The sequence below is a fragment of the Cyprinus carpio genome, unplaced genomic scaffold (genome assembly GCF_018340385.1).
Source record: "Cyprinus carpio isolate SPL01 unplaced genomic scaffold, ASM1834038v1 S000006675, whole genome shotgun sequence".
NCBI classification, from domain to species: domain Eukaryota; kingdom Metazoa; phylum Chordata; class Actinopteri; order Cypriniformes; family Cyprinidae; genus Cyprinus; species Cyprinus carpio.
This window is the reverse complement of record NW_024879293.1, coordinates 658,586-680,388: the sequence shown is the minus strand read 5'-3', so window position 1 is coordinate 680,388 and position 21,803 is coordinate 658,586. Positions and strand designations below refer to the sequence as shown.

The window sequence follows — 21,803 nt, the reverse complement described above, 5'->3', positions numbered from 1 at the left end:
CATGTCATTTTTATTGTATTTATTTATTTATTTATTTTTTAAAACAGGCAAAAAAATTAATTAAGTTTGTGAGAGGAAAAAAAATATACAAGTCATGTATAAGTTGCATTTTATTACATTCAGAAATAATAACGGCTGGCCTAATAATGTTATAATGTGCCAACAGGATATTTTTAGTTCTCTTCACTTTACAAACAAATCCTTTAAATTTAACAAATTTATCAGAACAGAACAATAATTACAAATATATAATTCTAATGGATAAATAAAATTGCAGTATATAATAATATAGGGTTAGCTATAAACAAACAAAAAAAAAAAAAATGAATAATAATTTAAAGCGAACCATAAGGATGGCTCTCATTCGGGAGAAATCCAAACGTTTCCATATTCGTGATGTTGCCTATTTCAAGGCTTAACTATTATTCATTAGGAAAAATAGGCTTTGTAATTCATGCGTGTTTCAGTATCGACGAAAAAAAAAATAAAAAAAATCATAATTAACAAAAATATGCCAAAGTGGACCGCTGCTCGCGCCGGATGGCAAGGTGAACGACTACTGTTTCCAATGAAAATGCATAATTCAACAGCACGATCAAACAGCTGAAACAGAAAATACAAAATTTTTGGTCACACAGTAAAGGCATAATTCAAAAATGCAAAGTGTTAGCAGTTTGAAAAATCAAGAATAATAACAGAATTAATAATTATTATTGCTAAATGCTGGACCGTTCTCATTTCGATCTGCAAATGGAACCTGAAGGATTTTTTTAAACCAAGAATGAACCGAAATGAAAACATTTAGCTTTTTATCTGTATATATAGGCCTTATATTTAATGACTGTTTAATAACAATAGCAAGCATAAGATCCTTTGTGTAAAGGTCTTCTTTTAATTTTTGATGAGTAGACTGTAGCCTAAAACTATCCTACATTTTGAAATTAACTCACTGTACATTTTTTAATGGTTTTTAAAGATGGTACAATGTTATATCATAATGTTATTGTTGTTTTACCCTCCTCCTTTTATCTCATTTTACAATTACATTCAGTTCGCAATCCGTACCTTTTCATTTTGGTTGTCTACCATCTGTATGTGTGTTCCCCCTTTCCCCTTTCCCCTTTATTTATTTTTATTTTTTATTTTTCCTTTTTTTTGTTAATTGTTCTATACCCCAATAAAAGGATCCTCACGCGGTTCTATTGGCCCGGGGTTAAAAAGGCGGTAGAAGAATATTGTCGTCACTGTCCTGAATGCCAACTCAACAGCCCAAAGGTAACCTACCGAAACCCCCTTATTCCTCTACCAATCATTGAGACTCCTTTCAGCAGGATTGCACTGGACATTGTGGGACCGCTGCCAAAATCGAACCGGGGACACCGGTACCTTCTAGTCATCCTTGACTATGCCACCCGATTCCCAGAGGCCATACCTCTCCGATCAGCCACCTCAAAGGCCGTCGCCAGAGAACTGGTTCAACTCTTCAGCTGGGTCGGGATCACTGACGAGATCCTTACTGACCAAGGTTCTTGCTTCATGTCTACGGTTATGAAAGAGACCTGTCGGCAATTGAAGGTAAAACAAATCAGAACCTCCATATACCACCCCCAGACTGATGGGCTGGTAGAGAGGTTCAACAAAACCCTTAAACATATGTTAAAGAAAGTGATTGACATTGACGGGAAAAATTGGGATCACCTGTTACCATATGTCTTGTTCTCTATTCGAGAGGTCCCACAAAGCTCCACTGGTTTCTCGCCCTTTGAACTCCTCTACGGGCGACGACCTCGAGGGATTCTGGACCTCGCTAAAGAGAGTTGGGAACAGCAACCATCACCCCACCGCACCGTCATTGAGCATGTTGAACAGATGCACGACCGAATGGCAAGAGTCTGGCCGATAGTAAGGGAACACATGCAACAGGCCCAACAACAACAGGCCAAAATATACAACAGGGGAGCCAAGATAAGAGATTTTCAGCCCAGAGAAAAGGTATTAGTACTAGTACCATCCAACGAGTGCAAGTTTCTGGCCAAGTGGCAGGGACCCTATGAGATTGTAGAGCGGGTGGGTCCGGTCAACTACAGAGTACGCCAACCTGGCCGGAGGAAAGGCCAGCAAATCTACCATATAAATCTTCTGAAAACGTGGCATGAACCTATCGCGCCTACAAGCAATGTGCTCACAGCCAGTGTCGCTTCTCCTATAACCCCGCAGGTAAAGATGGGTAACCAGCTCTCCCCTAGGCAAAAGCAGGAGTTACGTGAACTCGTGTGGTGAAACCGTGACATCTTCTCGGATCTGCCTGGACGGACCTCCCTTATAGCCCATGATATAAAAACTGAACCAGGGAAGGTAGTTAGGCTTCGACCCTACAGGATCCCGGAAGCAAAACGGGAAGCCATCCGGACCGAAGTAAAGAAAATGCTTGACCTAGGTGTTATAGAGGAGTCCCAAAGTGCGTGGTCAAGTCCTATCGTCCTCGTACCAAAACCAGATGGGAGTACACGATCCTGTAATGATTACAGAAAACTGAATGAAGTTTCCCAGTTCGATACCTACCCTATGCCAAGGATAGATGAGTTAATCGAGCGACTGGGCCCTGCACGTTTTATCACAACCCTTGATTTGACCAAAGGGTACTGGCAAGTATCTCTAACCCCCCAAGCCAAACCAAAAACCGCCTTCTCCACTCCTGAGGGGACCTTTCAATACCGGGTTCTTCCTTTTGGGGTCCACGGGGCACCAGCCACGTCTCAAAGACTCATGGATAGAGTCCTCCATCCCCACCAGCAATATGCTGCTGCATACCTTGACGACATTGTTATCCATGACAGGAGTTGGGAGGAGCATCTTCACCATCTAGAGGCTGTATTACAAGCATTACGGTCAGCGTCTCTTACAGCAAATCCAGGCAAGTGTACACTCGCCCAAGAGGAGGCCAACTATCTAGGGTACACTGTTGGGAGAGGAAATGTGAAACCCCAACCTAAGAAAATTGACACCATACTTACCTGGCCCCGACCCCAAACCAAGAAACAGGTAAGAACCTTCCTTGGGCTTCTTGCTTACTACCGAATGTTCATACCTGGCTTCGCCACAAAAGCAGCCCCCCTAACAGAGTTGACCCGCAAGTACCTCCCAAACCAGGTGAGCTGGACCAAAGAAGCCGAACGGGCCTTCACCGAACTCAAGCAGTCCCTCTGTGGTGAACCAGTCCTACAAGCCCCGAACTTCAACAAACCGTTCATTCTACAAACCGATGCCTCCGAAGTCGGGGTTGGAGCAGTACTGTCTCAGTTGCAGGATGGCATGGAACACCCCGTCATGTTTATTAGCTGTAAGTTGCTGCCCCACGAGAAGAATTATGCCACAATTGAAAAGGAGTGTCTTGCTGTAAAATGGGCTATTGAAAAATTGAGGTATTACCTGTTGGGTCGAAAATTTGTTTTAATAACTGTTCATGCTCCCCTAAAATGGATGTCTCAAAACCAAGGGAAAAATGCAAGAATCACTCGCTGGTTTCTTCAGTTGCAGGACTTCCAATTTAAAGTAGAACATCGGGCTGGGAGCTCTCATGCGAATGCTGATGCCATGTCCAGGAGGCATGACTGCTCTTGGGCATGCGCTCCAAATAGGAGTTAGGAGCTGGAAAAGAGGGTATGTGGTGGCCAGAAAGAAACAGTCCATCACAACGCAGCACAGTCACCTGCAGCACCATGGATACCACCACCTAATGGTTAGAGATATCAAAGAATCCAAACCAGAAAGACACAAGGACAGCTCTAACACAGGTGTGCAGCATTCCCCTCTGGCAGGCAGCCTCAGCTGCAGGCTGTTGGGCCCAATTAGTAATCACATAAAAGTGAGCAAAGAAGCCACAGTAGAGAGAGACGAAGGGGAAGAGGACAGACTCAGTGTTGGATGCATTCAAGCCCAGCCAGCCCAACTACCCTCTTGAAGATAGAGGCTTAATTGACGGCGTGAGTACAGCGAATCCCCTTAACTAATCCTACACCTCTCCTGCCTCTTTTCCAGAAATAAATTGATGCAGAAAGGAGCAACCTGAGAGAGAAGAAGTTATGTTCAAGTTTTCTCCCCGTTACCCTGAACCCTGCTTTATGACAAATAAAGAACTTTTTAAGTTTGCTCCAGTGACAGTTCGGCCTGGTGAATGATTTACTTTGAACCCCAGAGCTAACCCTCTCAGCCTGTGTGGGAAGGTTACAGTTGTCACACACATTGACTGATGCTGTTTTTAAATACTGTCTTCTTTAGATATTTTAACTATTAAATAATTGTATTAATTATACGTCTTGTTCATCTTCACAGCCTCAGTTTCTCTAGACTTTCTAAACCCTTTACGGCAATATGCCAACGCCAAGCACAAAACAACTAGTACAGCAGTGCAACAGTAGTATACATTTTTTAGACATGCCTCCGAGGCAAGAAACCTGCACTACTGATCATCAGTATCATCTCAGTGCTGAAGATGGTGGTCAGTATAAAGGGAGGGATCGTGCTGGTTTTTTTAATGTTTTTTTTTTTTTTGAACAGAAACACTCTTGTAACATTTCAATTTGTCCATCTGTATCTTTTGAATTGTAGAGTCACATCAGCTAGACCTGTCTTCCACCAGCTCTACACAATTGCACCAAACATCACCTATGCTAGAGGACCCATACTGCAACCAACCCTGTGTACAGGGTAACTCAGAGAGTGAGTCCATGAAGCTTAGAGTTACATTAAAAATTCTGAATAGATGTTCATTTGGGCCCAAGCACCTTTTTCTGAGATTTTTTCCCCTACTGTTTTGGGGTCGTTAAAGGAATAGTTCACCTTAAAATGGTTATTGGTTTGGTAATCGAACAGTTGCTGTAGTATAGTTGCATAGTAATTTTTTCCATGCTATGTATGTTTGGAACAACATTATGGTGAGCAAATTATGTCAGATGTTTGTTTTTTTTAACTTTGCACACACGTTGGCATAGTCTGCCATTTGGTATTCTTGCTTTAACGTTTTTTTGGTCTTTAGTGCAAGCTTTTTAGTATTTTGAGGGGATCTCTTTCTACTAAACAATATTCTGTATTAAATTATACACCATTTAGTTTTTGTAAAAAAAAGAAAATTATTAAAAAAACAGTTTATACCATTTTTTTTTTTATTTTTTTTAATCCAGTAAGTTAAAAATAGGTAAGTTAAAACAAAGGTATTTAAAATCCAATGAATGGAGGCAGATTAGTAGAAAGAAATACATGAAATCAAGTGCAATACTGTATAGGCATATATTTAAACAGGACTGTGTAATCCCTGTTGTTGAGAACAGTGTTTTCAAACAGAATTACTTTTATTAGGCATTTCATTTGAGTATATATTTAGATAATATCAAACCTTCAAATCATACTACCTTTTTTTCATACTACCTTTTTTATTTTACTGTGACTGATTTGTAGATTAATCCCCTCAGAAAATGTTCTGTATTTTTCCATTTTCTATTAGTTTTTCCCGTGGACTTCATTTTAGACCAAAGTATGTCTATATTTTATGATCATTTAGCCTTTAGCTAAGTGCTACCAAAGTCACCTAGTACTTATTCAAAGCAAACAGATGTCAAAAAAACAAAAACAAAAAAAAAAAAACAACAACCATACAACTAACAACCAAAGACTAACAGACAGTTAACTGCATGCAATGCTGTGTTTGGTCCGATCATCACTGATTGAAGCTGTATTCAGTTGTTTATGCGGATAGACATTTCTGTCATGGTTTGGTTTCATGGTACTCAGACTACAGTAATGCCATGTCTACAATGGCCAAGCAGCTTGAAAAGATGCAACACAACCCGACCCAACTGATCTCTGCATTTTACTGCTTTGGTAAAGGGATGTCTGTGTCAAAACGTGCATCAGCGTTATAACCTTTGGGTTGATTTACCCGGGGGTATTCCAGAAAGCTTGGTTAACTTACCATTTGATAAACTATAACCTTTGGGTTGATTTACCCCAAACAGGCATACCATGAGTATGTCGGTTCCAAAACACCTGAGAAGAGTTTGTTTAATCAACCTCTGACTGGTTACCCAGAGTTAATGCGCGTGCACGGTGCATGTATAAAGACATTTTCAATGGATCGCCGATTTCACGAGTCACCATGGAAACTCAAAGCGAAAAAAAAAAGAGAGCGGCGTATTTCACAGAGGCGGAGTTGAAAGTTTTAATGCATGCTTATGAGGAGTTTAAGCCAATAATATTAAAAAGAAGCAATACAGCTGCATCGGCTAAAGCAAGAGAGTTGGCTTGGCAAAAAATAACGGACAGAGTAAATGCGTGAGTGTATTAAATTACAAATTTGGTATTGCCTCCCGTTTTATTGAACTGCAAAATAATGAAGTATGAAAACACAAACTTTTACAAAATTTTAAATCACTATGAAAGCATTTACTTTTCCTGCCATTTATTTCTTTAGCTTGAAATAATAATGTATATTTCTTATTTAATAAGGTGTAATCCTTCTGGAGCCACAAGAACTTTAAGCCAAGTCAAAATGAAACACAAAAACATTCTGCAAAAAGGTAATATTTGATTACACAATTACTGAACTATTATTATAACAGGATTTAGTATATTCATTCTGTCATGCAGCTAACAGAAAGAAGACTGAAGCCCGTCTAACTGGCGGGGGGCCACCACCACCTCCCCTCACCCCATCTGAGGAGCTGGCTCTGTCCGTTAATAAAGGGCGACCAGTGGTTGCTGGCATTCCAGGGGGCAGTTCATCACACATACTATGCACCACAAGTGATGGTGAAAAAAGGGTGACATGTAAGTTTACCTCTATGATTTGTTTTCATTTTTTGTCCTGATAAATTACTATCTCTGTCACTTAAAGACTTTTTGAACAAGATTAATTTTTTATGTATGCTTATTTTATTTAACTGCATATGATGTATTATTTTCTTTGATAATATTGAGAATTTAACGGGTTGTGTGTTCTTATAGATACTGATGGACGGATTGTATTATTGGACTCTCCAGAAAGAACACAGTCTGTCACAGTTGTAAGTGATTTGTTGTCAGGTACTTTTAGGTTTTTTTTTTTTTTTTGCCAAATAATGTATACTTGAATATTTGTCTTGTAGGATGAAGATGATGATGACGATGAAGAGACCACATCTGCTGTGACAGAAGTGGACAATGCTGGTAGATCCACTGAGGTATGATGCATACCATTATGATGTATGGCCCCTTTTTGCATTAGAGTAACAAACTGTCATTGTCCTTTCATAGTACATACCTAGGGATTTGCCCACAGATGAGGGTCCCTTCAGCCTCAGCACACAATCTAATCAGGGTAAGAATTTGTGTCCATGTGTCCATATTTGAATTTTATTGTCTGAACAAACAATCTCATTTATTACATTTTTCCACCTTAGTTGCCAGCAAAGGAGCTGTATAAGGTCCATCTTCAAAAACAAATAAGAAAAAGTGACATGGAGATGGACCTTATACAGCTTCAAATGGAAGAGAAAAGGCTCCTCATTAAAAAAGCAGCACTTGAAATAGAATTACCTGAGAATCGCCTTAAGGTGAGAACTTGTCTGAATATTAATCTGTTGCATGTTAAAAGTGGTCTGTCTGTCTGTCTGTCTGTGTCTGTCTCTATCTATCTATCTATCTATCTATCTATCTGTATGTATGTATGTATGTGTAAAGCAATATATAAAAAAAAAACATTTTAATGAAGTTTACTTTTATTGTTTTTCAGGAAATGAAGAAATAAACTGCCTGGCAGACCAGTGCAAAAAAAGCTAATAAAAGTAATTTTGACAAATCCTGTCTCTCAAAAGTCTTCCGTCTCTGTTGGCCTCTAAAATCTGTCGGTGTTCCTCTGGGCCATCTTCTTCAATACAAGGAGGGTGGCTCTCTCCTCTTATAGTGGCAATATTGTGAAGCACAACACAAGCCACAATAATGTCGCATGCCCTCTCTGGACTAACCCGGAGCCCACGCAGACACTGAAACCGAGATTTGAGGATTCCTATAGTAATCTCCACCTTGGCCCGTGTTCGGCTGTGAGCCAGGTTAAACCGTGTCTGTGGTCCAGGCTCAGGTTCAGGGTAGGGTGTCATTAAATAGGGCAGACAAGGGTATCCTCTGTCCCCCAGCAAGTAACCATTGTACTGTCCTGTATGATTGAAGTGTACAACACAAATATAGTAAAAACGAAAAGAAAAAACAAAAATTGTATAAAGCAAATCATACCCTGCTGAAATGTCTGGCATAATGATGACTCGCGGAAAATTCTGGCATCATGCACAGATCCTGGCCATTTTGCCTCGACATTGGTGATGATTTGGGTTGCCTCACATATTACCTATAGTTAGTGGAAAAAGTAATGACTTTGATGATTTTAAGAAGGGGAAAAAATTAAGTTGTTACCTGCACATTGATACTATGAATAGATTTCCTATTAACATAGTCTCCCTCATTTATTGATGGAGCTTTAATAGGAATGTGAGTGCCATCAATGCACCCAATTACATCTGGAAACCCTGAAACAGAAAGTTATGGAAGTATGAAGTGTGTGCATAATGAATACATGCATAGATATTAATAATATGACTAAAAATTAAATATGCGTCATATATTTCGTGCAAAAATAGTGCAAGTCTGTTCAAGTCAAGTCAAGATTTCTAAAAATCCTTTCTTTGTATTGGTCTTAAGTAATATTCTAATTTTCTGTGATACTGAATTTGGGATTTTCCTTAGTTGTCAGTTATAATCATCAAAATTCAAAGAAATAAACATTTGAAATATATCAGTCTGTGTAATGAATGAATATATTATAAAAGTTTCACTTTTTGAATGGAATTAGTGAAATAAATCAACTTTTTGATGATATTCTAATTATATGAACATCGTGTAAATATTCATTATAGTATATTACTATTTTACTAAGGTTTGTAATAGATGTAAGCGAAACAGGTCAATTTAGCTCAAAGGGAATCATCTAAGATTTTAAAGGGAATTTGAACAGAATCACTGTTTCACGGCTGATCACTGAAACGGCCAGCGATTCACTGAACGAGCCATTTAACATCAAATCTGCGCTGGATATTAATATCCAAAGTATAGTGAAAACACTATTAATTAGCACAGTAACAAGATCGGCAGTTTAAGACATTAACTTGTAAGCACAAAACAAGATACTTCTCTTTTCAATATGAATAAGGCTTTATTAGATAAATCTAAGACATATAAACTAATCTAACACATAAGCACACGCACTCACACATTCACACAAGTTGCAGGAAGATAGAAAGTTAGGAAAGAATGAGTTTAAGAGGATGAAAATGTGAAATCCCAAGTTTACAGCAATACGTGAAATTGCATAGACATGAACAACCATTAATCACTTAATTAACCCTCGCATTGAGTTCATCAATTAGGTTAAAATTATATTAGATACACCAGTACAGATCAGAGCCTGGAGGTTACTTGCGTTGCCTGTTTAACAGGGTTCCCTTTGTTGTCGCTGAAAAGGGGGTTTCCCGAGGTTGCTGATTGGCTGGAAGTTCAGTAGTCGTTTGAAGTGACGTCTTGGGAAGCCCGTGGTTGGGCGTTGGCTGACGATGCAGAGTTGTGGGCTGGTTGAAGTTTCAGACGGGCACTTGAGGTCAGACTCGGAGACACGGCGTTACAAAACTTAACTCAGAACACAAAACTCTCAAACGGAAAAGAAAAGAAACTAAAGTAAAAGAATAGAAGTAAAGTTTGACGAGACTAGGTGGTGTTTCTTCTCATCGTGGCTAAGTAGCAGGCGTGCAGGCCGAAGCACGCTGGAACGGCGCTCGAAGAACGCTAAAAGTGATGACAAAGCATGACTAAAAGCAGCAGCTAAAAAGCAGGCTAAAAAGCAGGCTAAAAGCCGGCATGACTGATAGCAAAAGCTAAACGAAATCTAAAAGCTAAAAGCGAAATCAAAAGCAGAGGCTAAAAGCAAAATTTGATGGTGTGCTGAGTATTTAAACTGGCATTTTGGCCACACCTCAAATGTTGTCTTGACCAATTAGATATTGTCTTTTCTCGGGGAGATGCATTGTTTGTCCCACCCATTCATAAATCATATGTTATCTTATCAAGCACGTGGTCTGAATTTTACCGCTCTTGCAGGGTATAATTTGGACATGATTCCTATAACAAGAATATGATACATTTGACAAATAACTGATAGTCAGAAACATTTCAAGCCAGAAGATTCGAACACACACATACTAAACATGAATATGATCCCTTAAACTATTCAAGAGTTATGTAAAAAGACATACACAATAAGTGATTAGAAATATTATAATCAAATGTGTGGGTTACATAAATAATATGGAGTTAAGCAATGGACTGATATCCATTTAGAAGTCTTTTTTGAGTTCATTTTGGTGCATATATGCATTGGAAGGCATTATCTGTGCCATTCTGGGGAGTAAGGATATGTCCTGTGAAGACCAGAGGGGTTAACAGGTCTCCTTAGGAATTTCAGTCTGGTTCTGCTAGGTGGGGGGAAGTCAATCCAAAGATCTTGTTTACTCTCACGGCTTTACATGTGAGGGTCAGAGGAAGGATGTGTCCATCTCTTCGATTACTTGCCCCAAATTAGACAATCTCTTCTTCGAATTGAAATTGTCAATAATTGTTCTAATGGTGTTAATGTTGAAAACTGTTCTGTGAAAGAGTTGGTTGGTTATCAGACTGGTGCTAGGAGTTGATTTACAGCATCCTGTTGCCTTTCCGAGGAATTTGGCTTCTCTTGTTTCAACCATGCTCATGATCGAATCTTTAATTTGTCTGGTTCAGGCCTCATACGCTACATAAAAATATGATAGCAAATACCATTAACTGAATGATTCCGAAGTAATGAATTGCACAACTAATTATCATTAACAATAATAATAATAATCCCTTCTCTGGATTCTTTCTCGTGGCTAAGCAGTAACTGAGTGCCTGTATAATATACCATTAGAATGTAAGTTATTGGTTGCTAGCAAGCTACACCTCACTGACATTGAATGGTGGATATTTTAATTTTCTCCATCATCATAATCCAGTTCTTTGTCATAAATAAGCTTGATAATAAATCTTCAGTAGTTAAAAAACGGCTGTTTTCTCATGGTTGACAATACCAGGTTTACTTGTTGTGTCAGTCATTTTGACTCATATGTTATCCACAGGCTTTACCCACAATACATTGCTCCATGCCAAAGTGGTGTAGGTGCAGTTATGTACTTTTGGCACCAACTGACTTAGCATTTTCAGTGTTTTTTAAGTCTTTTGGTTTTGAATAACTCCAAAATTATTATGAATTCACTTGTGTCCTTTTGGCATTAGAAAGAGCTCATCAAGAGCTTTCAGGTATGGGTCACCCTTGGCTACACATCACGTCACTTTCACTTTTCACTTTCAGTTAATACACACACACACACACACACACACACACACATACATCTATATATATATATATATATATATATATATATATATATATATATATATACATATACATACACATATATATATACACATATACATATACACTCACCTTAAGGATTATTAGGAACACCATACTAATACTGTGTTTGACCCCCTTTCGCCTTCAGAACTGCCTTAATTCTACGTAGCATTGATTCAACAAGGTGCTGAAAGCATTCTTTAGAAATGTTGGCCCATATTGATAGGATAGCATCTTGCAGTTGATGGAGATTTGTGGGATGCACATCCAGGGCACGAAGCTCCCGTTCCACCACATCCCAAAGATGCTCTATTGGGTTGAGATCTGGTGACTGTGGGGGCCATTTTAGTACAGTGAACTCATTATCATGTTCAAGAAACCAATTTGAAATGATATGGAAGTAGCCATCAGAGGATGGGTACATGGTGGTCATAAAGGGATGGACATGGTCAGAAACAATGCCCAGGTAGGCCGTGGCATTTAAACGATGCCCAATTGGCACTAAGGGGGCTAAAGTGTGCCAATAAAACATCCCCCACACCATTACACCAGCCTGCACAGTGGTAACAAGGCATGATGGATCCATTTTCTCATTCTGTTTACGCCAAATTCTGACTACCATCTGAATGTCTCAACAGAAATCCAGACTCATCAGACCAGGCAACATTTTTCCAGTCTTCAACTGTCCAATTTTGGTGAGCTCGTGCAAATTGTAGCCTCTTTTTCCTATTTGTAGTGGAGATGAGTGGTACCCGGTGGGGTCGTTCTCCTGTTGTAGCCCATCCGCCTCAAGGTTGTACGTGTTGCGGCTTCACAAATGCTTTGCTGCATACCTCGGTTGTAACGAGTGGTTATTTCAGCCAAAGTTGCTCTTCTATCAGCTTGAATCCGTCGCCCCATTCTCCTCTGACCTCTAGCATCAACAAGGCATTTTCGTCCACAGGACTGCCGCATACTGGATGTTTTTTCCCTTTTCACACCATTCTTTGTAAACCCTAGAAATGGTTGTGCTTGAAAATCCCAGTAACTGAGCAGACTGTGAAATACTCAGACCGGCCCGTCTGGCACCAACAACCATGCCACGCTCAAAATTGCTTAAATCACCTTTCTTTCCCATTCTGACATTCAGTTTGGAGTTCAGGAGATTGTCTTGACCAGGACCACACCCCTAAAAGCACACATTTAAAAAAACTTTTGCTGATAATTTACTCACCCCCAATTAAAGGAGAAGTTCACTTTTAAAAAAACTTTTGCTGATAATTTACTCACCCCCATGTCATCCAAGATGTCCATGTCTTTCTTTCTTCAGTCGAAAAGAAATTAAGGTTTTTGATGAAAACATTCCAGGATTTTCCCCCATGTAATGGACTGTAATGGGACCCAAACGGTTCAAGGACCAAATGACAGTTTCAGTGCAGCTTCAAAGGGCTTTAAACGATATCAGACGATGAATAAAGGTCTTATCGAGTGAAACGATCGGTCATTTCCAAAATAAATAAAAAAGTTTAAGTTTTATAAGCACAAACGCTCGCCTTGCTCTGTACTGTGATGCGCGTTGAAGACGTCACGTAATACGCAATTACGTTGAAAAGGTCAAGCTTGACGTAGGCGGAAGTACCGTGTCAGTGTTTACAAATGTGCCGAAAGGAGTACCATATACACCTATTCATATGTCTTTGTGTCAGTTTATCGTTTAAAATGCCCGTTTCATGTGCGTATCCTGGGTGTTTTAATATTAAAAGGCCTAAAAGAACATTTTCGACAGGACAGACATTTTTGACTTTTCATAGATTTCCTACACACAATCCTGAGCGATTGAAACTGTGGTTGCTCGCGCTGCACTTGGATATCAACACACCCGAACATGCTCTAATATGTAAGAGAGTGTGCAGTGATCATTTTTTCGAGGATGATTTCAAACCCTCCCAGCAAGGACATCGCCGTTATCTGAAAGCGTCGGCGGTGCCCAGTACGTTTTTACAGCAAACGGAGGTATGTATGTTTTTTTTTTACTATATTAGATGCACTGACGTTTTTTTTCTCGTCAATGTGTTTCATAACGTGTGAAAGTTTATCACTAATATCTTCCTATTACTGTAGACTTGCTAATAATTTTTTTTTTTACTCCTATATCCGTCTCGTGGAAATTTAGAGTCTCCAGCAACAGACAGTAGCGCTGAGCTGGAGGTCCATAAAGCAGTAGAGTTTTTGGCTAATGTTCCACAGTCAACACCAGTAAAGCAACAGGACTCTGATCCAGGAACTACCATGAGACAGTTTGCAGATGCTCCGTCTAAACTTCGTTTACTGCTCACAAGTCCTGAAAGTGTTAGAAACAGGAAAACACCCTCATCATCTGGAATATATTTTTCCAACCTGCAATACACTCCAACCAGACTGTAAATACCATAATTTGTTACCAGTTTACAAATTGAAATTATGGTAAATTATGCTTTTGTGTTAGTCATTGGGAAAAATATAATTTAGTATATATTACATAAAATGTAGTATTTTAATATTTTGATGATGTTGTATCATTAAAAAAATGCACAGATATACTGTAATAAATGTATTAAACATACTATTTACATTACAAATTTATATTCAGTTTTATTATAAACCAAATTTAATCCATTTAATTTCACAGCCCCCTGTGTATAATCAACCAGAACAGATGGAAGAGCAATTAGAAGAAAGTTTGGAGCTTGATGTTAGCATGCTGTCCATAGATCCTCCATCGGACAAAAAGATATTAGTTTTCAGCCACTGATTTCAACATCAACGTCTACCACAAACTCAGAAGAAGAGGAATGTGAAATGCATTGGAAACAAGAAAAAATGGATTGTCAACGAGCCCAATGTCATGGAGCTGTTCAAAAGATGTCAAGAATGTGGATCAGTAATAACAAAGACCGCAAAAGCAACAGTGGGAAGTGTTCTCCGTGTTCACTGGGAATGTGAAAAAAAACACAAAGGAAAGTGGAGTTCATGCAGTGATGTTAGGGGAATGCCAGCTAATAATCTTCTTGTTTCTGCTTGCACACTATTCACTGGAGCAACATATACAGACATCGCTGATTGGGCCACTTTGCTCAACCTTCAAATACCCCATAAATTCACTTACTTTGACATTCAGTCTTCCTACCTTATTCCAGTCATCAATGAAGAATATAAAGAACAACAGAAAGCAGCAATGAATGACTTACACTTACAAACTGAACTCTGTAATCCAGTTCATTTGTCCGGAGATGGGAGGTCAGACAGGCAAGTAAATGTAGTAATTTTATTTTTTTGACAATTTAAAAAAAAATTTAACAAGTTTTGTACTTGTGGTTCTTTTAGCCCTGGATTTTCGGCCAAATACAACACGTACAGTTTCATGGATGACACAACAGACAAGATTGTTCACTTTGAATTGGTGCAGGTCAGTTTACATGACATAATTCTACATCCCGTATGTTATTAATTTTAAGTAACTTTAGTGGGTGTTCAGTATTTTAAAGTCAAGTACAGTAACATTACTGGCAGCTTTTACAATGTTATGATCAATATAAAATGGTTTTAAAAGTAAAAAAAATAATATATTTTGTTTGTTTTGAACATCAATGAAAATACACACACTCCTTGTTTATCTATCATGATATTGCATTTCAGGTTACAGAAGCATCCAGTTCTGTGGCCATGGAGCCAGTAGGATTCAAGAGGGCTGTGAACACAATACAAGAACAAGGAATCAAAATCGACGTGCTGACCACAGACAGATCGCCATCTATTAGAAAGATTATGCGTGTAGAATATCCCAACATTCACCACAAATTTGATATTTGGCATGTAGTCAAAGGTAACTGTCTCACAAGAGACTGAGAAAGAGATATTAATTATGAATTATCCAAAAGGCAAAATAGTCTAAAGCTTATTTATTCCTATGTAGGAATATACAATGTGTTGTTTACATGCATTTAAAAAAATGCTACAATAAACCGTGAAGTACTAGATTTACCTTGGTATGCACTATATTGTCAATCCTTTTTAATTATTTTGTAATTAAAATTATATTTTTTAAGGACTTTCCAAAAAGTTGTGCTCCATGTCAAGATACAAGGACAATCGAGAGCTGCAGCCATGGACATGAAGTATTTGCAACCATTTATGGTATTGCTCTGCAACTTGTGGAGGTGACCCTGACGTAAGTTCTGTAATGTTTTTAATATTACATTTAATTTCTTTATACACACACACAAATTTTACTTTGTTCTTTAGAGAAAGCTAATTTTTTTTGTTTTTGTAAGTTTTTAAGTATTGGGGTTGCTGGACCATAAACATCTATTTTTCTATGTTTATAATTTATACATTTGTATAATAATTGCTTTGAGTATTCATGTATTTATACAGGAACTGATCGAGAATTGGAAGTCCATACTTTATCACATTACAGGTGTGCACAGTTGGTTTAAAGAAGGAAAGCAGAAAAAATGTGTACACAATGATCTCAGTCCAGAACAGCAACGTAGAAAAAAATGGCTTGGAAAAGACTCACAAGCAACAACCACTACTGGTAAGTTGAAAACAACATATTGTGTGTAACTACTAAAGATTTTTCAATGAGCCCCTTAAGGTTCATTGTGGTGGAAAAAAATCAGAGTGAGTGAAAAAATTTGGGGTGGGAGGAAAAAAATACGGAGCCCCTTAAGGTTCATTGTGTTGGAAAAAAATCAGAGTGAGGTGAAAAAATTTGGGGTGGGAGGGAAAAAATATATTTTTAATTTTTTTTACGTTCTCTCGCAAAACTTTTGCGTTCCCTCGAGAAACTTTGCGTTCCCTCGCAAAACTTTTGCGTTCCCTCGCAAAACTTTTGCGTTCTCTCGCAAAGATATTTGCGTTCCCTCGCAAAACTTTTGCGTTCTCTCGCAAAATTATTTGCGTTCCCTCGCAAAACATTTGCGTTCTCTCGCAAAACTTTTGCGTTCCCTCGCAAAACTTTTGCGTTCTCTCGCAAAACCAGCTGAGTTCGGACAAACACATTCCTGTTTACTTTACAGCTTGTAGTGGTTTATACAGCTCCATACAATGGAGCGGTTCATAGAGTTTTGTTTTTGAACTTGGAGAAATAGTCAGTGCATGCTTATTACGGCACGGTTTTGGGACATACTAAAACGCTTAATGTAAAACACTGTGTTGAGAGCCGTGGGAACCGAGCGAGGCCGGTGGAGCACCTGCGCCATTCACCGGTAACGAGTCCCGCGAAGGAGAACTGAAGGAGGGACTGATGACAGTGTTGGACGATAGAGGACCAGGCTCGGACTTTATTTTGTGTTGTGGTTCTGTTTGTGTGCGACAGTCGTCCACGAGTAGGGGCTGTCGCGGTCTTTTAGGTATATTTTATTAATAAAGTTTTGTTTGAATGTTCGCCGGTTCCCGCCTCATTCTTCCCGTGACTCATTCTTCCAGCTCTCTTTCATCACAAATCCAAATGTTTCCATATTCGCAATGTATTTGAAGAAAAAATCATAATGAACAAAAATGTGCCGCACTGCAGTGGGCCGGGGCTCATTTGGAACTATTATTTTGTTGTAAAATACAATATAGACAATATTGTGTTTAAAATGTAGGCTTCTTTTAAAATTTAAAATGTACACTTAATATTGCCTTTTTTGTTGAAATGTTAGGCCTATATAAAATCAATTTCACATATGCAATATTCTGGATATTCAGGGAAAATTGCATTCTCGTATAGGTTCCAGAGCGAAATGAGAACGTAACAGTGTTCGCTTTATAACATTTCTAATAATCTTTTATATTATTGAATCTTCAAAGTGAATTCAAAATCGCATTATGCCCTACTGTAGCCTAAGTGACGGAGTATTGTGTTTCAGCGATTTGATCGCGCTAGCGCCTCATGCGCATATATTCATTGCAAGTGCGGCCTGTTCATTATTAAAATAAAGAATCACCAATACAGATATAACGTTACACAATCAATTTAAATAATCTGTATTATGTCTGTGCCGTATCGTGAGCCCCGGCCCACTCCAGTGCGGCATATTTTTGTTCATTATGATTTTTTCTTCAGATACATTGCGAATATGGAAACATTTGGATTTGTGATGAAAGAGAGCTGTACGTGAGCCCAGTTTCGCTCTACATTAGGTTTTGGCTTGTTTCTAGCTATTCTGGGCTTGTCTGCTTTCCTGTGCATAATAAGCTATATTTTATTAATAAACTGTTTACCATATTTTGGTTTTAGCCTATATAGCCTACTGTCTTTGTCCAGCTTCCCTTAAGGATCCTTTCTATATCCTGACGGTTTTAAATGGGGGAGGAAACGTTGTATTATGGCTATTTGCTTTACTGATAGCTATTAATAAGGTTATTAATATTACAATTTTTATTAGCATTAATTGTATTTATTAGGCCTTACCGAATTGGGCCTCCAATGCCACTGTTATAGTAGCTACATCCACATTAAGTGTTTTAGAATGTCCCAAAGCCATGTCTTAAACTATAGGCAAAGCTGACTGTAGCCTATTTGAACTTTAGTCCAAGTTTAAAATAAAACTCTTTCTTTCTATGAGGGATAGCCTTCGCTTAAAGTGCAGTTTACCATGTTACGTTCATATTCTGGGCTATTCTGCTTGTCTGTCTACTTTAATAATATGGTGTGTAATCCGTGTACTGAATTTAGTCATCCAGTGTGTAACAAACGTCACGGGAAGAATGAGGCGGGAACCGGCGAACATTCAAACAAAACTTTAATAATAAAATATACCTAAAAGACCGCGACAGCCCCTACTCGCGGACGACTGTCGCACACAAACAGAACCAAAACACAAAATAAAGTCCGAGCCTGGTCCTCTATCGTCCAACACTGTCATCAGTCCCTCCTTCAGTTCTCCTTCGCGGGACTCGTTACCGGTGAATGGCGCAGGTGCTCCACCGGCCTCGCTCCGTTCCCACGACTCTCACACAGTGTTTTACATTAAGCGTTTTATTATGTCCCAAAACCGTGCCGTAATAAGCATGCACTGACTATTTCTCCAAGTTCAAAACAAAACTCTATGAACCGCTCCATTGTATGGAGCTGTATAAACCACTACAAGCTGTAAAGTAAACAGGAAGTGTTTGTCCGAACTCAGCTGGTTTTGCGAGAGACACAAAAGTTTTGCGAGGGAACGCAAAGTTTCTCGAGGGAATGCAAAAGTTTTGCGAGAGAACGCAAAAAATTTTGCGAGAGAAACGCAAAAGTTTTTGCGAGGGAACGCAAATATCTTTGCGAGAGAACGCAAAAGTTTTGCGAGAGGAACGCAAAAGTTTTGCGAGGGAACGCAAAGTTTCTCGAGGGAACGCAAAAGTTTTGCGAGAGAACGCAAAAAAATTAAAAATATATTTTTTCCCTCCACCCCAAATTTTTTCACTCACTCTGATTTTTTTTTTCCACCACAATGAACCTTAAGGGGCTCCGTAGTAATGTAATCAATACAAATCGTGTAATTTATTGTTATGTTTCATCAATTTTCTTTTATTATAGGTGCATCTCGGTACAAAGTGGTTTTCCCCAAACATACCAAAGAATGGGTAGCCAAAACGATTTTTACACAAACCACTCAAAAATTCAGAGAGTCTCTGGTTGAGAAAGTTGTACAGCGGCGGCTGGACACCAACGTTGTTTACAAGGAAAGTTCTTGTCATTTGACTCATCATCACCCATTGCCACAGAACATAGCCCTAACACCAAGGCCTGACAAGCAAGAAGTAATTGCAAAGTGTTTATCACGATTTGGACACTAATTTGCTTTAAAAAAATGTTGAAGTGGTTTTATAGGTTTTTTTTTTTTTTTTATATAGTTTTTCTGATTTTTTTCTTATTGAGGTAAAAACAGAAAACACTGTTGGTGAAACAAACAAAATATTTATGGTGTTAGTGTGAAATATATGGTCCTTACTGATGGTACCCCACATCAGTTGGAATTAAACATCAACGAATGTATTTCTCAAATTAGTTTTATTCTTCCAAAATAAACATTTGTGTGAGACATCAATAAGTATGTAGTGTTGATGTATATACAACAACAAATAACATTGACTATGCAAAAAAAAAAAAAAAAAAAAAATACAGCAATTACAGTAACAAAAACACTAACCAAGCCACAACAAATTATAATGTATATAAAAAAATGTAACATTGTAATTCAAATTGTATTTCAAATTATTATTCCTACAAAAGACCAAAAGCCTCTTCTGCTTCTCTGAAGCCTACATACCGTCCTGATGGAGAAGGGTATGACAGTCTGATGGCACTGACAACACAGGATGGAAGAACCCTCCTGTTGCGTCTTCCCAATCTCTCCCCTTTCAGCATCCATTCCAGAACTATCCGGTATGCCACCAGCCTATATTGACTGTAAAATAAAAGAAATGTGTGCAGTACAATCCCTTTTAAATATTTAACGTTAAAATATGAAAAATGATAACATATATGTATATGTAATAATCATACTACACGCGATACTTACTCAACTGTTAGGGTGCCACCAGGTCCTTGGGGCCTCGGATGGCGTCTCCAGTTAATTTTGGGCAAACTAAAAAAACACCTCTAACACGCTGTTGCTCAGTAACGGTGGAAATCCATTTTGTTGGGTAATGCAGCGAGATGTAAACAGGGTCTCACCAGCTGACTCAATGATTGATTCTAATGGCGGGATTGAAATGGTCCAGTCGTGGCAGCATTGAGATTCTTCCTCTGTTGGCAATGGTTGGCATTTGCCACATGTGCACCAACACGTCTCGTTAGATCTTCGTCTGCCCGATGCTTGAGAGGTGTGTGTCGCCGCAGCGTTCTCGTCCATCTGCCTAATTTCTTCCTCTGTGTATTCCGGTTCAAAAAGGTAGGGCAGGGCGAAAAACTCCATCTCATCTTCTCCTCTAAGTTCAAAATCGTCCGACATCGTTGTTTTACCTTTTAACTTCCTTTTTTTTGTAAACGGCGTTTAACTTTCTTTGCACGTTCAACTTGTAAACACTGACACGGTACTTCCGCCTACGTCAAGCTTGACCTTTTCAACGTAATTGCGTATTACGTGACGTCTTCAAAGCGCATCACAGTACAGAGCAAGGCGAGCGTTTGTGCTTATAAAACTTAAACTTTTTTATTTATTTTGGAAATGACCGATCGTTTCGCTAGATAAGACCCTTATTCATCGTCAGATATCGTTTAAAGCCCTTTGAAGCTGCACTGAAACTGTCATTTGGACCTTGAACCATTTGGGTCCCATTAGAGTCCATTACATGGGGGAAAATCCTGGAATGTTTTCATCAAAAACCTTAATTTCTTTTCGACTGAAGAAAGAAAGACATGGACATCTTGGATGACATGGGGGTGAGTAAATTATCAGCAAAAGTTTTTTTAAAAAGTGAACTTCTCCTTTAATGAGAAATTGAGGTGAACAGGTGTTCCTAATAATCCTTAACGTGAGTGTATATACACACACATATATATATATATATATATATATATATATATATATATATATATATATATATATATATATATATATATATATATACACACACACACACACACACATACATACATATATGTATATATATTATATACACATATATACATATATATATACAGTACAGACCAAAAGTTTGGAAACATTACTATTTTTAATGTTTTTGAAAGAAGTTTCTTCTCCTCATCAAGCCTGCATTTATTTGATCAAAAATACAGAAAAAACAGTAATATTGTGAAATATTATTACAACTTAAAATAATAGTTTTCTATTTGAATATACTTAAAAAAAATAATTTATTCCTGTGATGCAAAGCTGAATTTCCAGCATCATTACTCCAGCCTTCAGTGTCACATGTAACATCCAGTCTATCACATGATCATTTAGAAATCATTCTAATATTCTGATTTATTATGAGTGTTGGAAACAGTTCTGCTGTCTAATATATTTGATGAATAAAAGGTTAAAAAGAACTGCATTTATTCAAAATAAAAAAAAAAAATTCTAATAATATATATTCTAATAATATATTTTCTTTACTATCACTTTTTATCAATTTAACACATCCTTGCTGAATAAAAGTATTGATTTTATTTTAAAAAAAAGAAAGAAAAAAATTTACTGACCCCAAATTACTGACCAGTAGTGTATATTGTAATTACAAAATATTTCTATTTTAAAAACATAGCTTCTTTTTTTTTATTTTTTTTTTTACTTTTTATTCATCAAAGTATCCTAAAAAAGTATCACATGTTCTGAAAAAATATTAAGCAGCAGAACTGTTTCCA

General features: G+C 38.0%; 5 long non-coding RNA genes across 5 annotated transcripts; 3 read left to right on the top strand and 2 right to left on the bottom strand.

Annotated features, from left to right (window-relative positions):
* The first annotated feature begins 6,181 nt into the window (after positions 1-6,181).
* LOC122144446 lies at positions 6,182-6,728 on the top strand. The gene is made up of 3 exons (XR_006159712.1): positions 6,182-6,327; positions 6,502-6,572; positions 6,643-6,728. It is a non-coding gene; the product is annotated as an uncharacterized LOC122144446 (long non-coding RNA).
* A 204-nt stretch (positions 6,729-6,932) lies between these two features.
* Positions 6,933-7,320, top strand: LOC122144447. Its single transcript, XR_006159713.1, has 3 exons — positions 6,933-7,058; positions 7,140-7,214; positions 7,288-7,320. It is a non-coding gene; the product is annotated as an uncharacterized LOC122144447 (long non-coding RNA).
* Positions 7,321-7,839: 519 nt separating this feature from the next.
* LOC122144443 lies at positions 7,840-8,555 on the bottom strand. The gene is made up of 3 exons (XR_006159709.1): positions 8,440-8,555; positions 8,263-8,374; positions 7,840-8,185 (listed from the first exon to the last, which is right to left on the bottom strand). It is a non-coding gene; the product is annotated as an uncharacterized LOC122144443 (long non-coding RNA).
* A 6,762-nt stretch (positions 8,556-15,317) lies between these two features.
* LOC122144449 lies at positions 15,318-16,038 on the top strand. The gene is made up of 3 exons (XR_006159715.1): positions 15,318-15,344; positions 15,568-15,689; positions 15,896-16,038. It is a non-coding gene; the product is annotated as an uncharacterized LOC122144449 (long non-coding RNA).
* A 3,304-nt stretch (positions 16,039-19,342) lies between these two features.
* On the bottom strand, positions 19,343-20,863 carry LOC122144438. Its single transcript, XR_006159702.1, has 2 exons — positions 20,014-20,863; positions 19,343-19,899 (listed from the first exon to the last, which is right to left on the bottom strand). It is a non-coding gene; the product is annotated as an uncharacterized LOC122144438 (long non-coding RNA).
* Between the last annotated feature and the right edge of the window lie 940 nt (positions 20,864-21,803).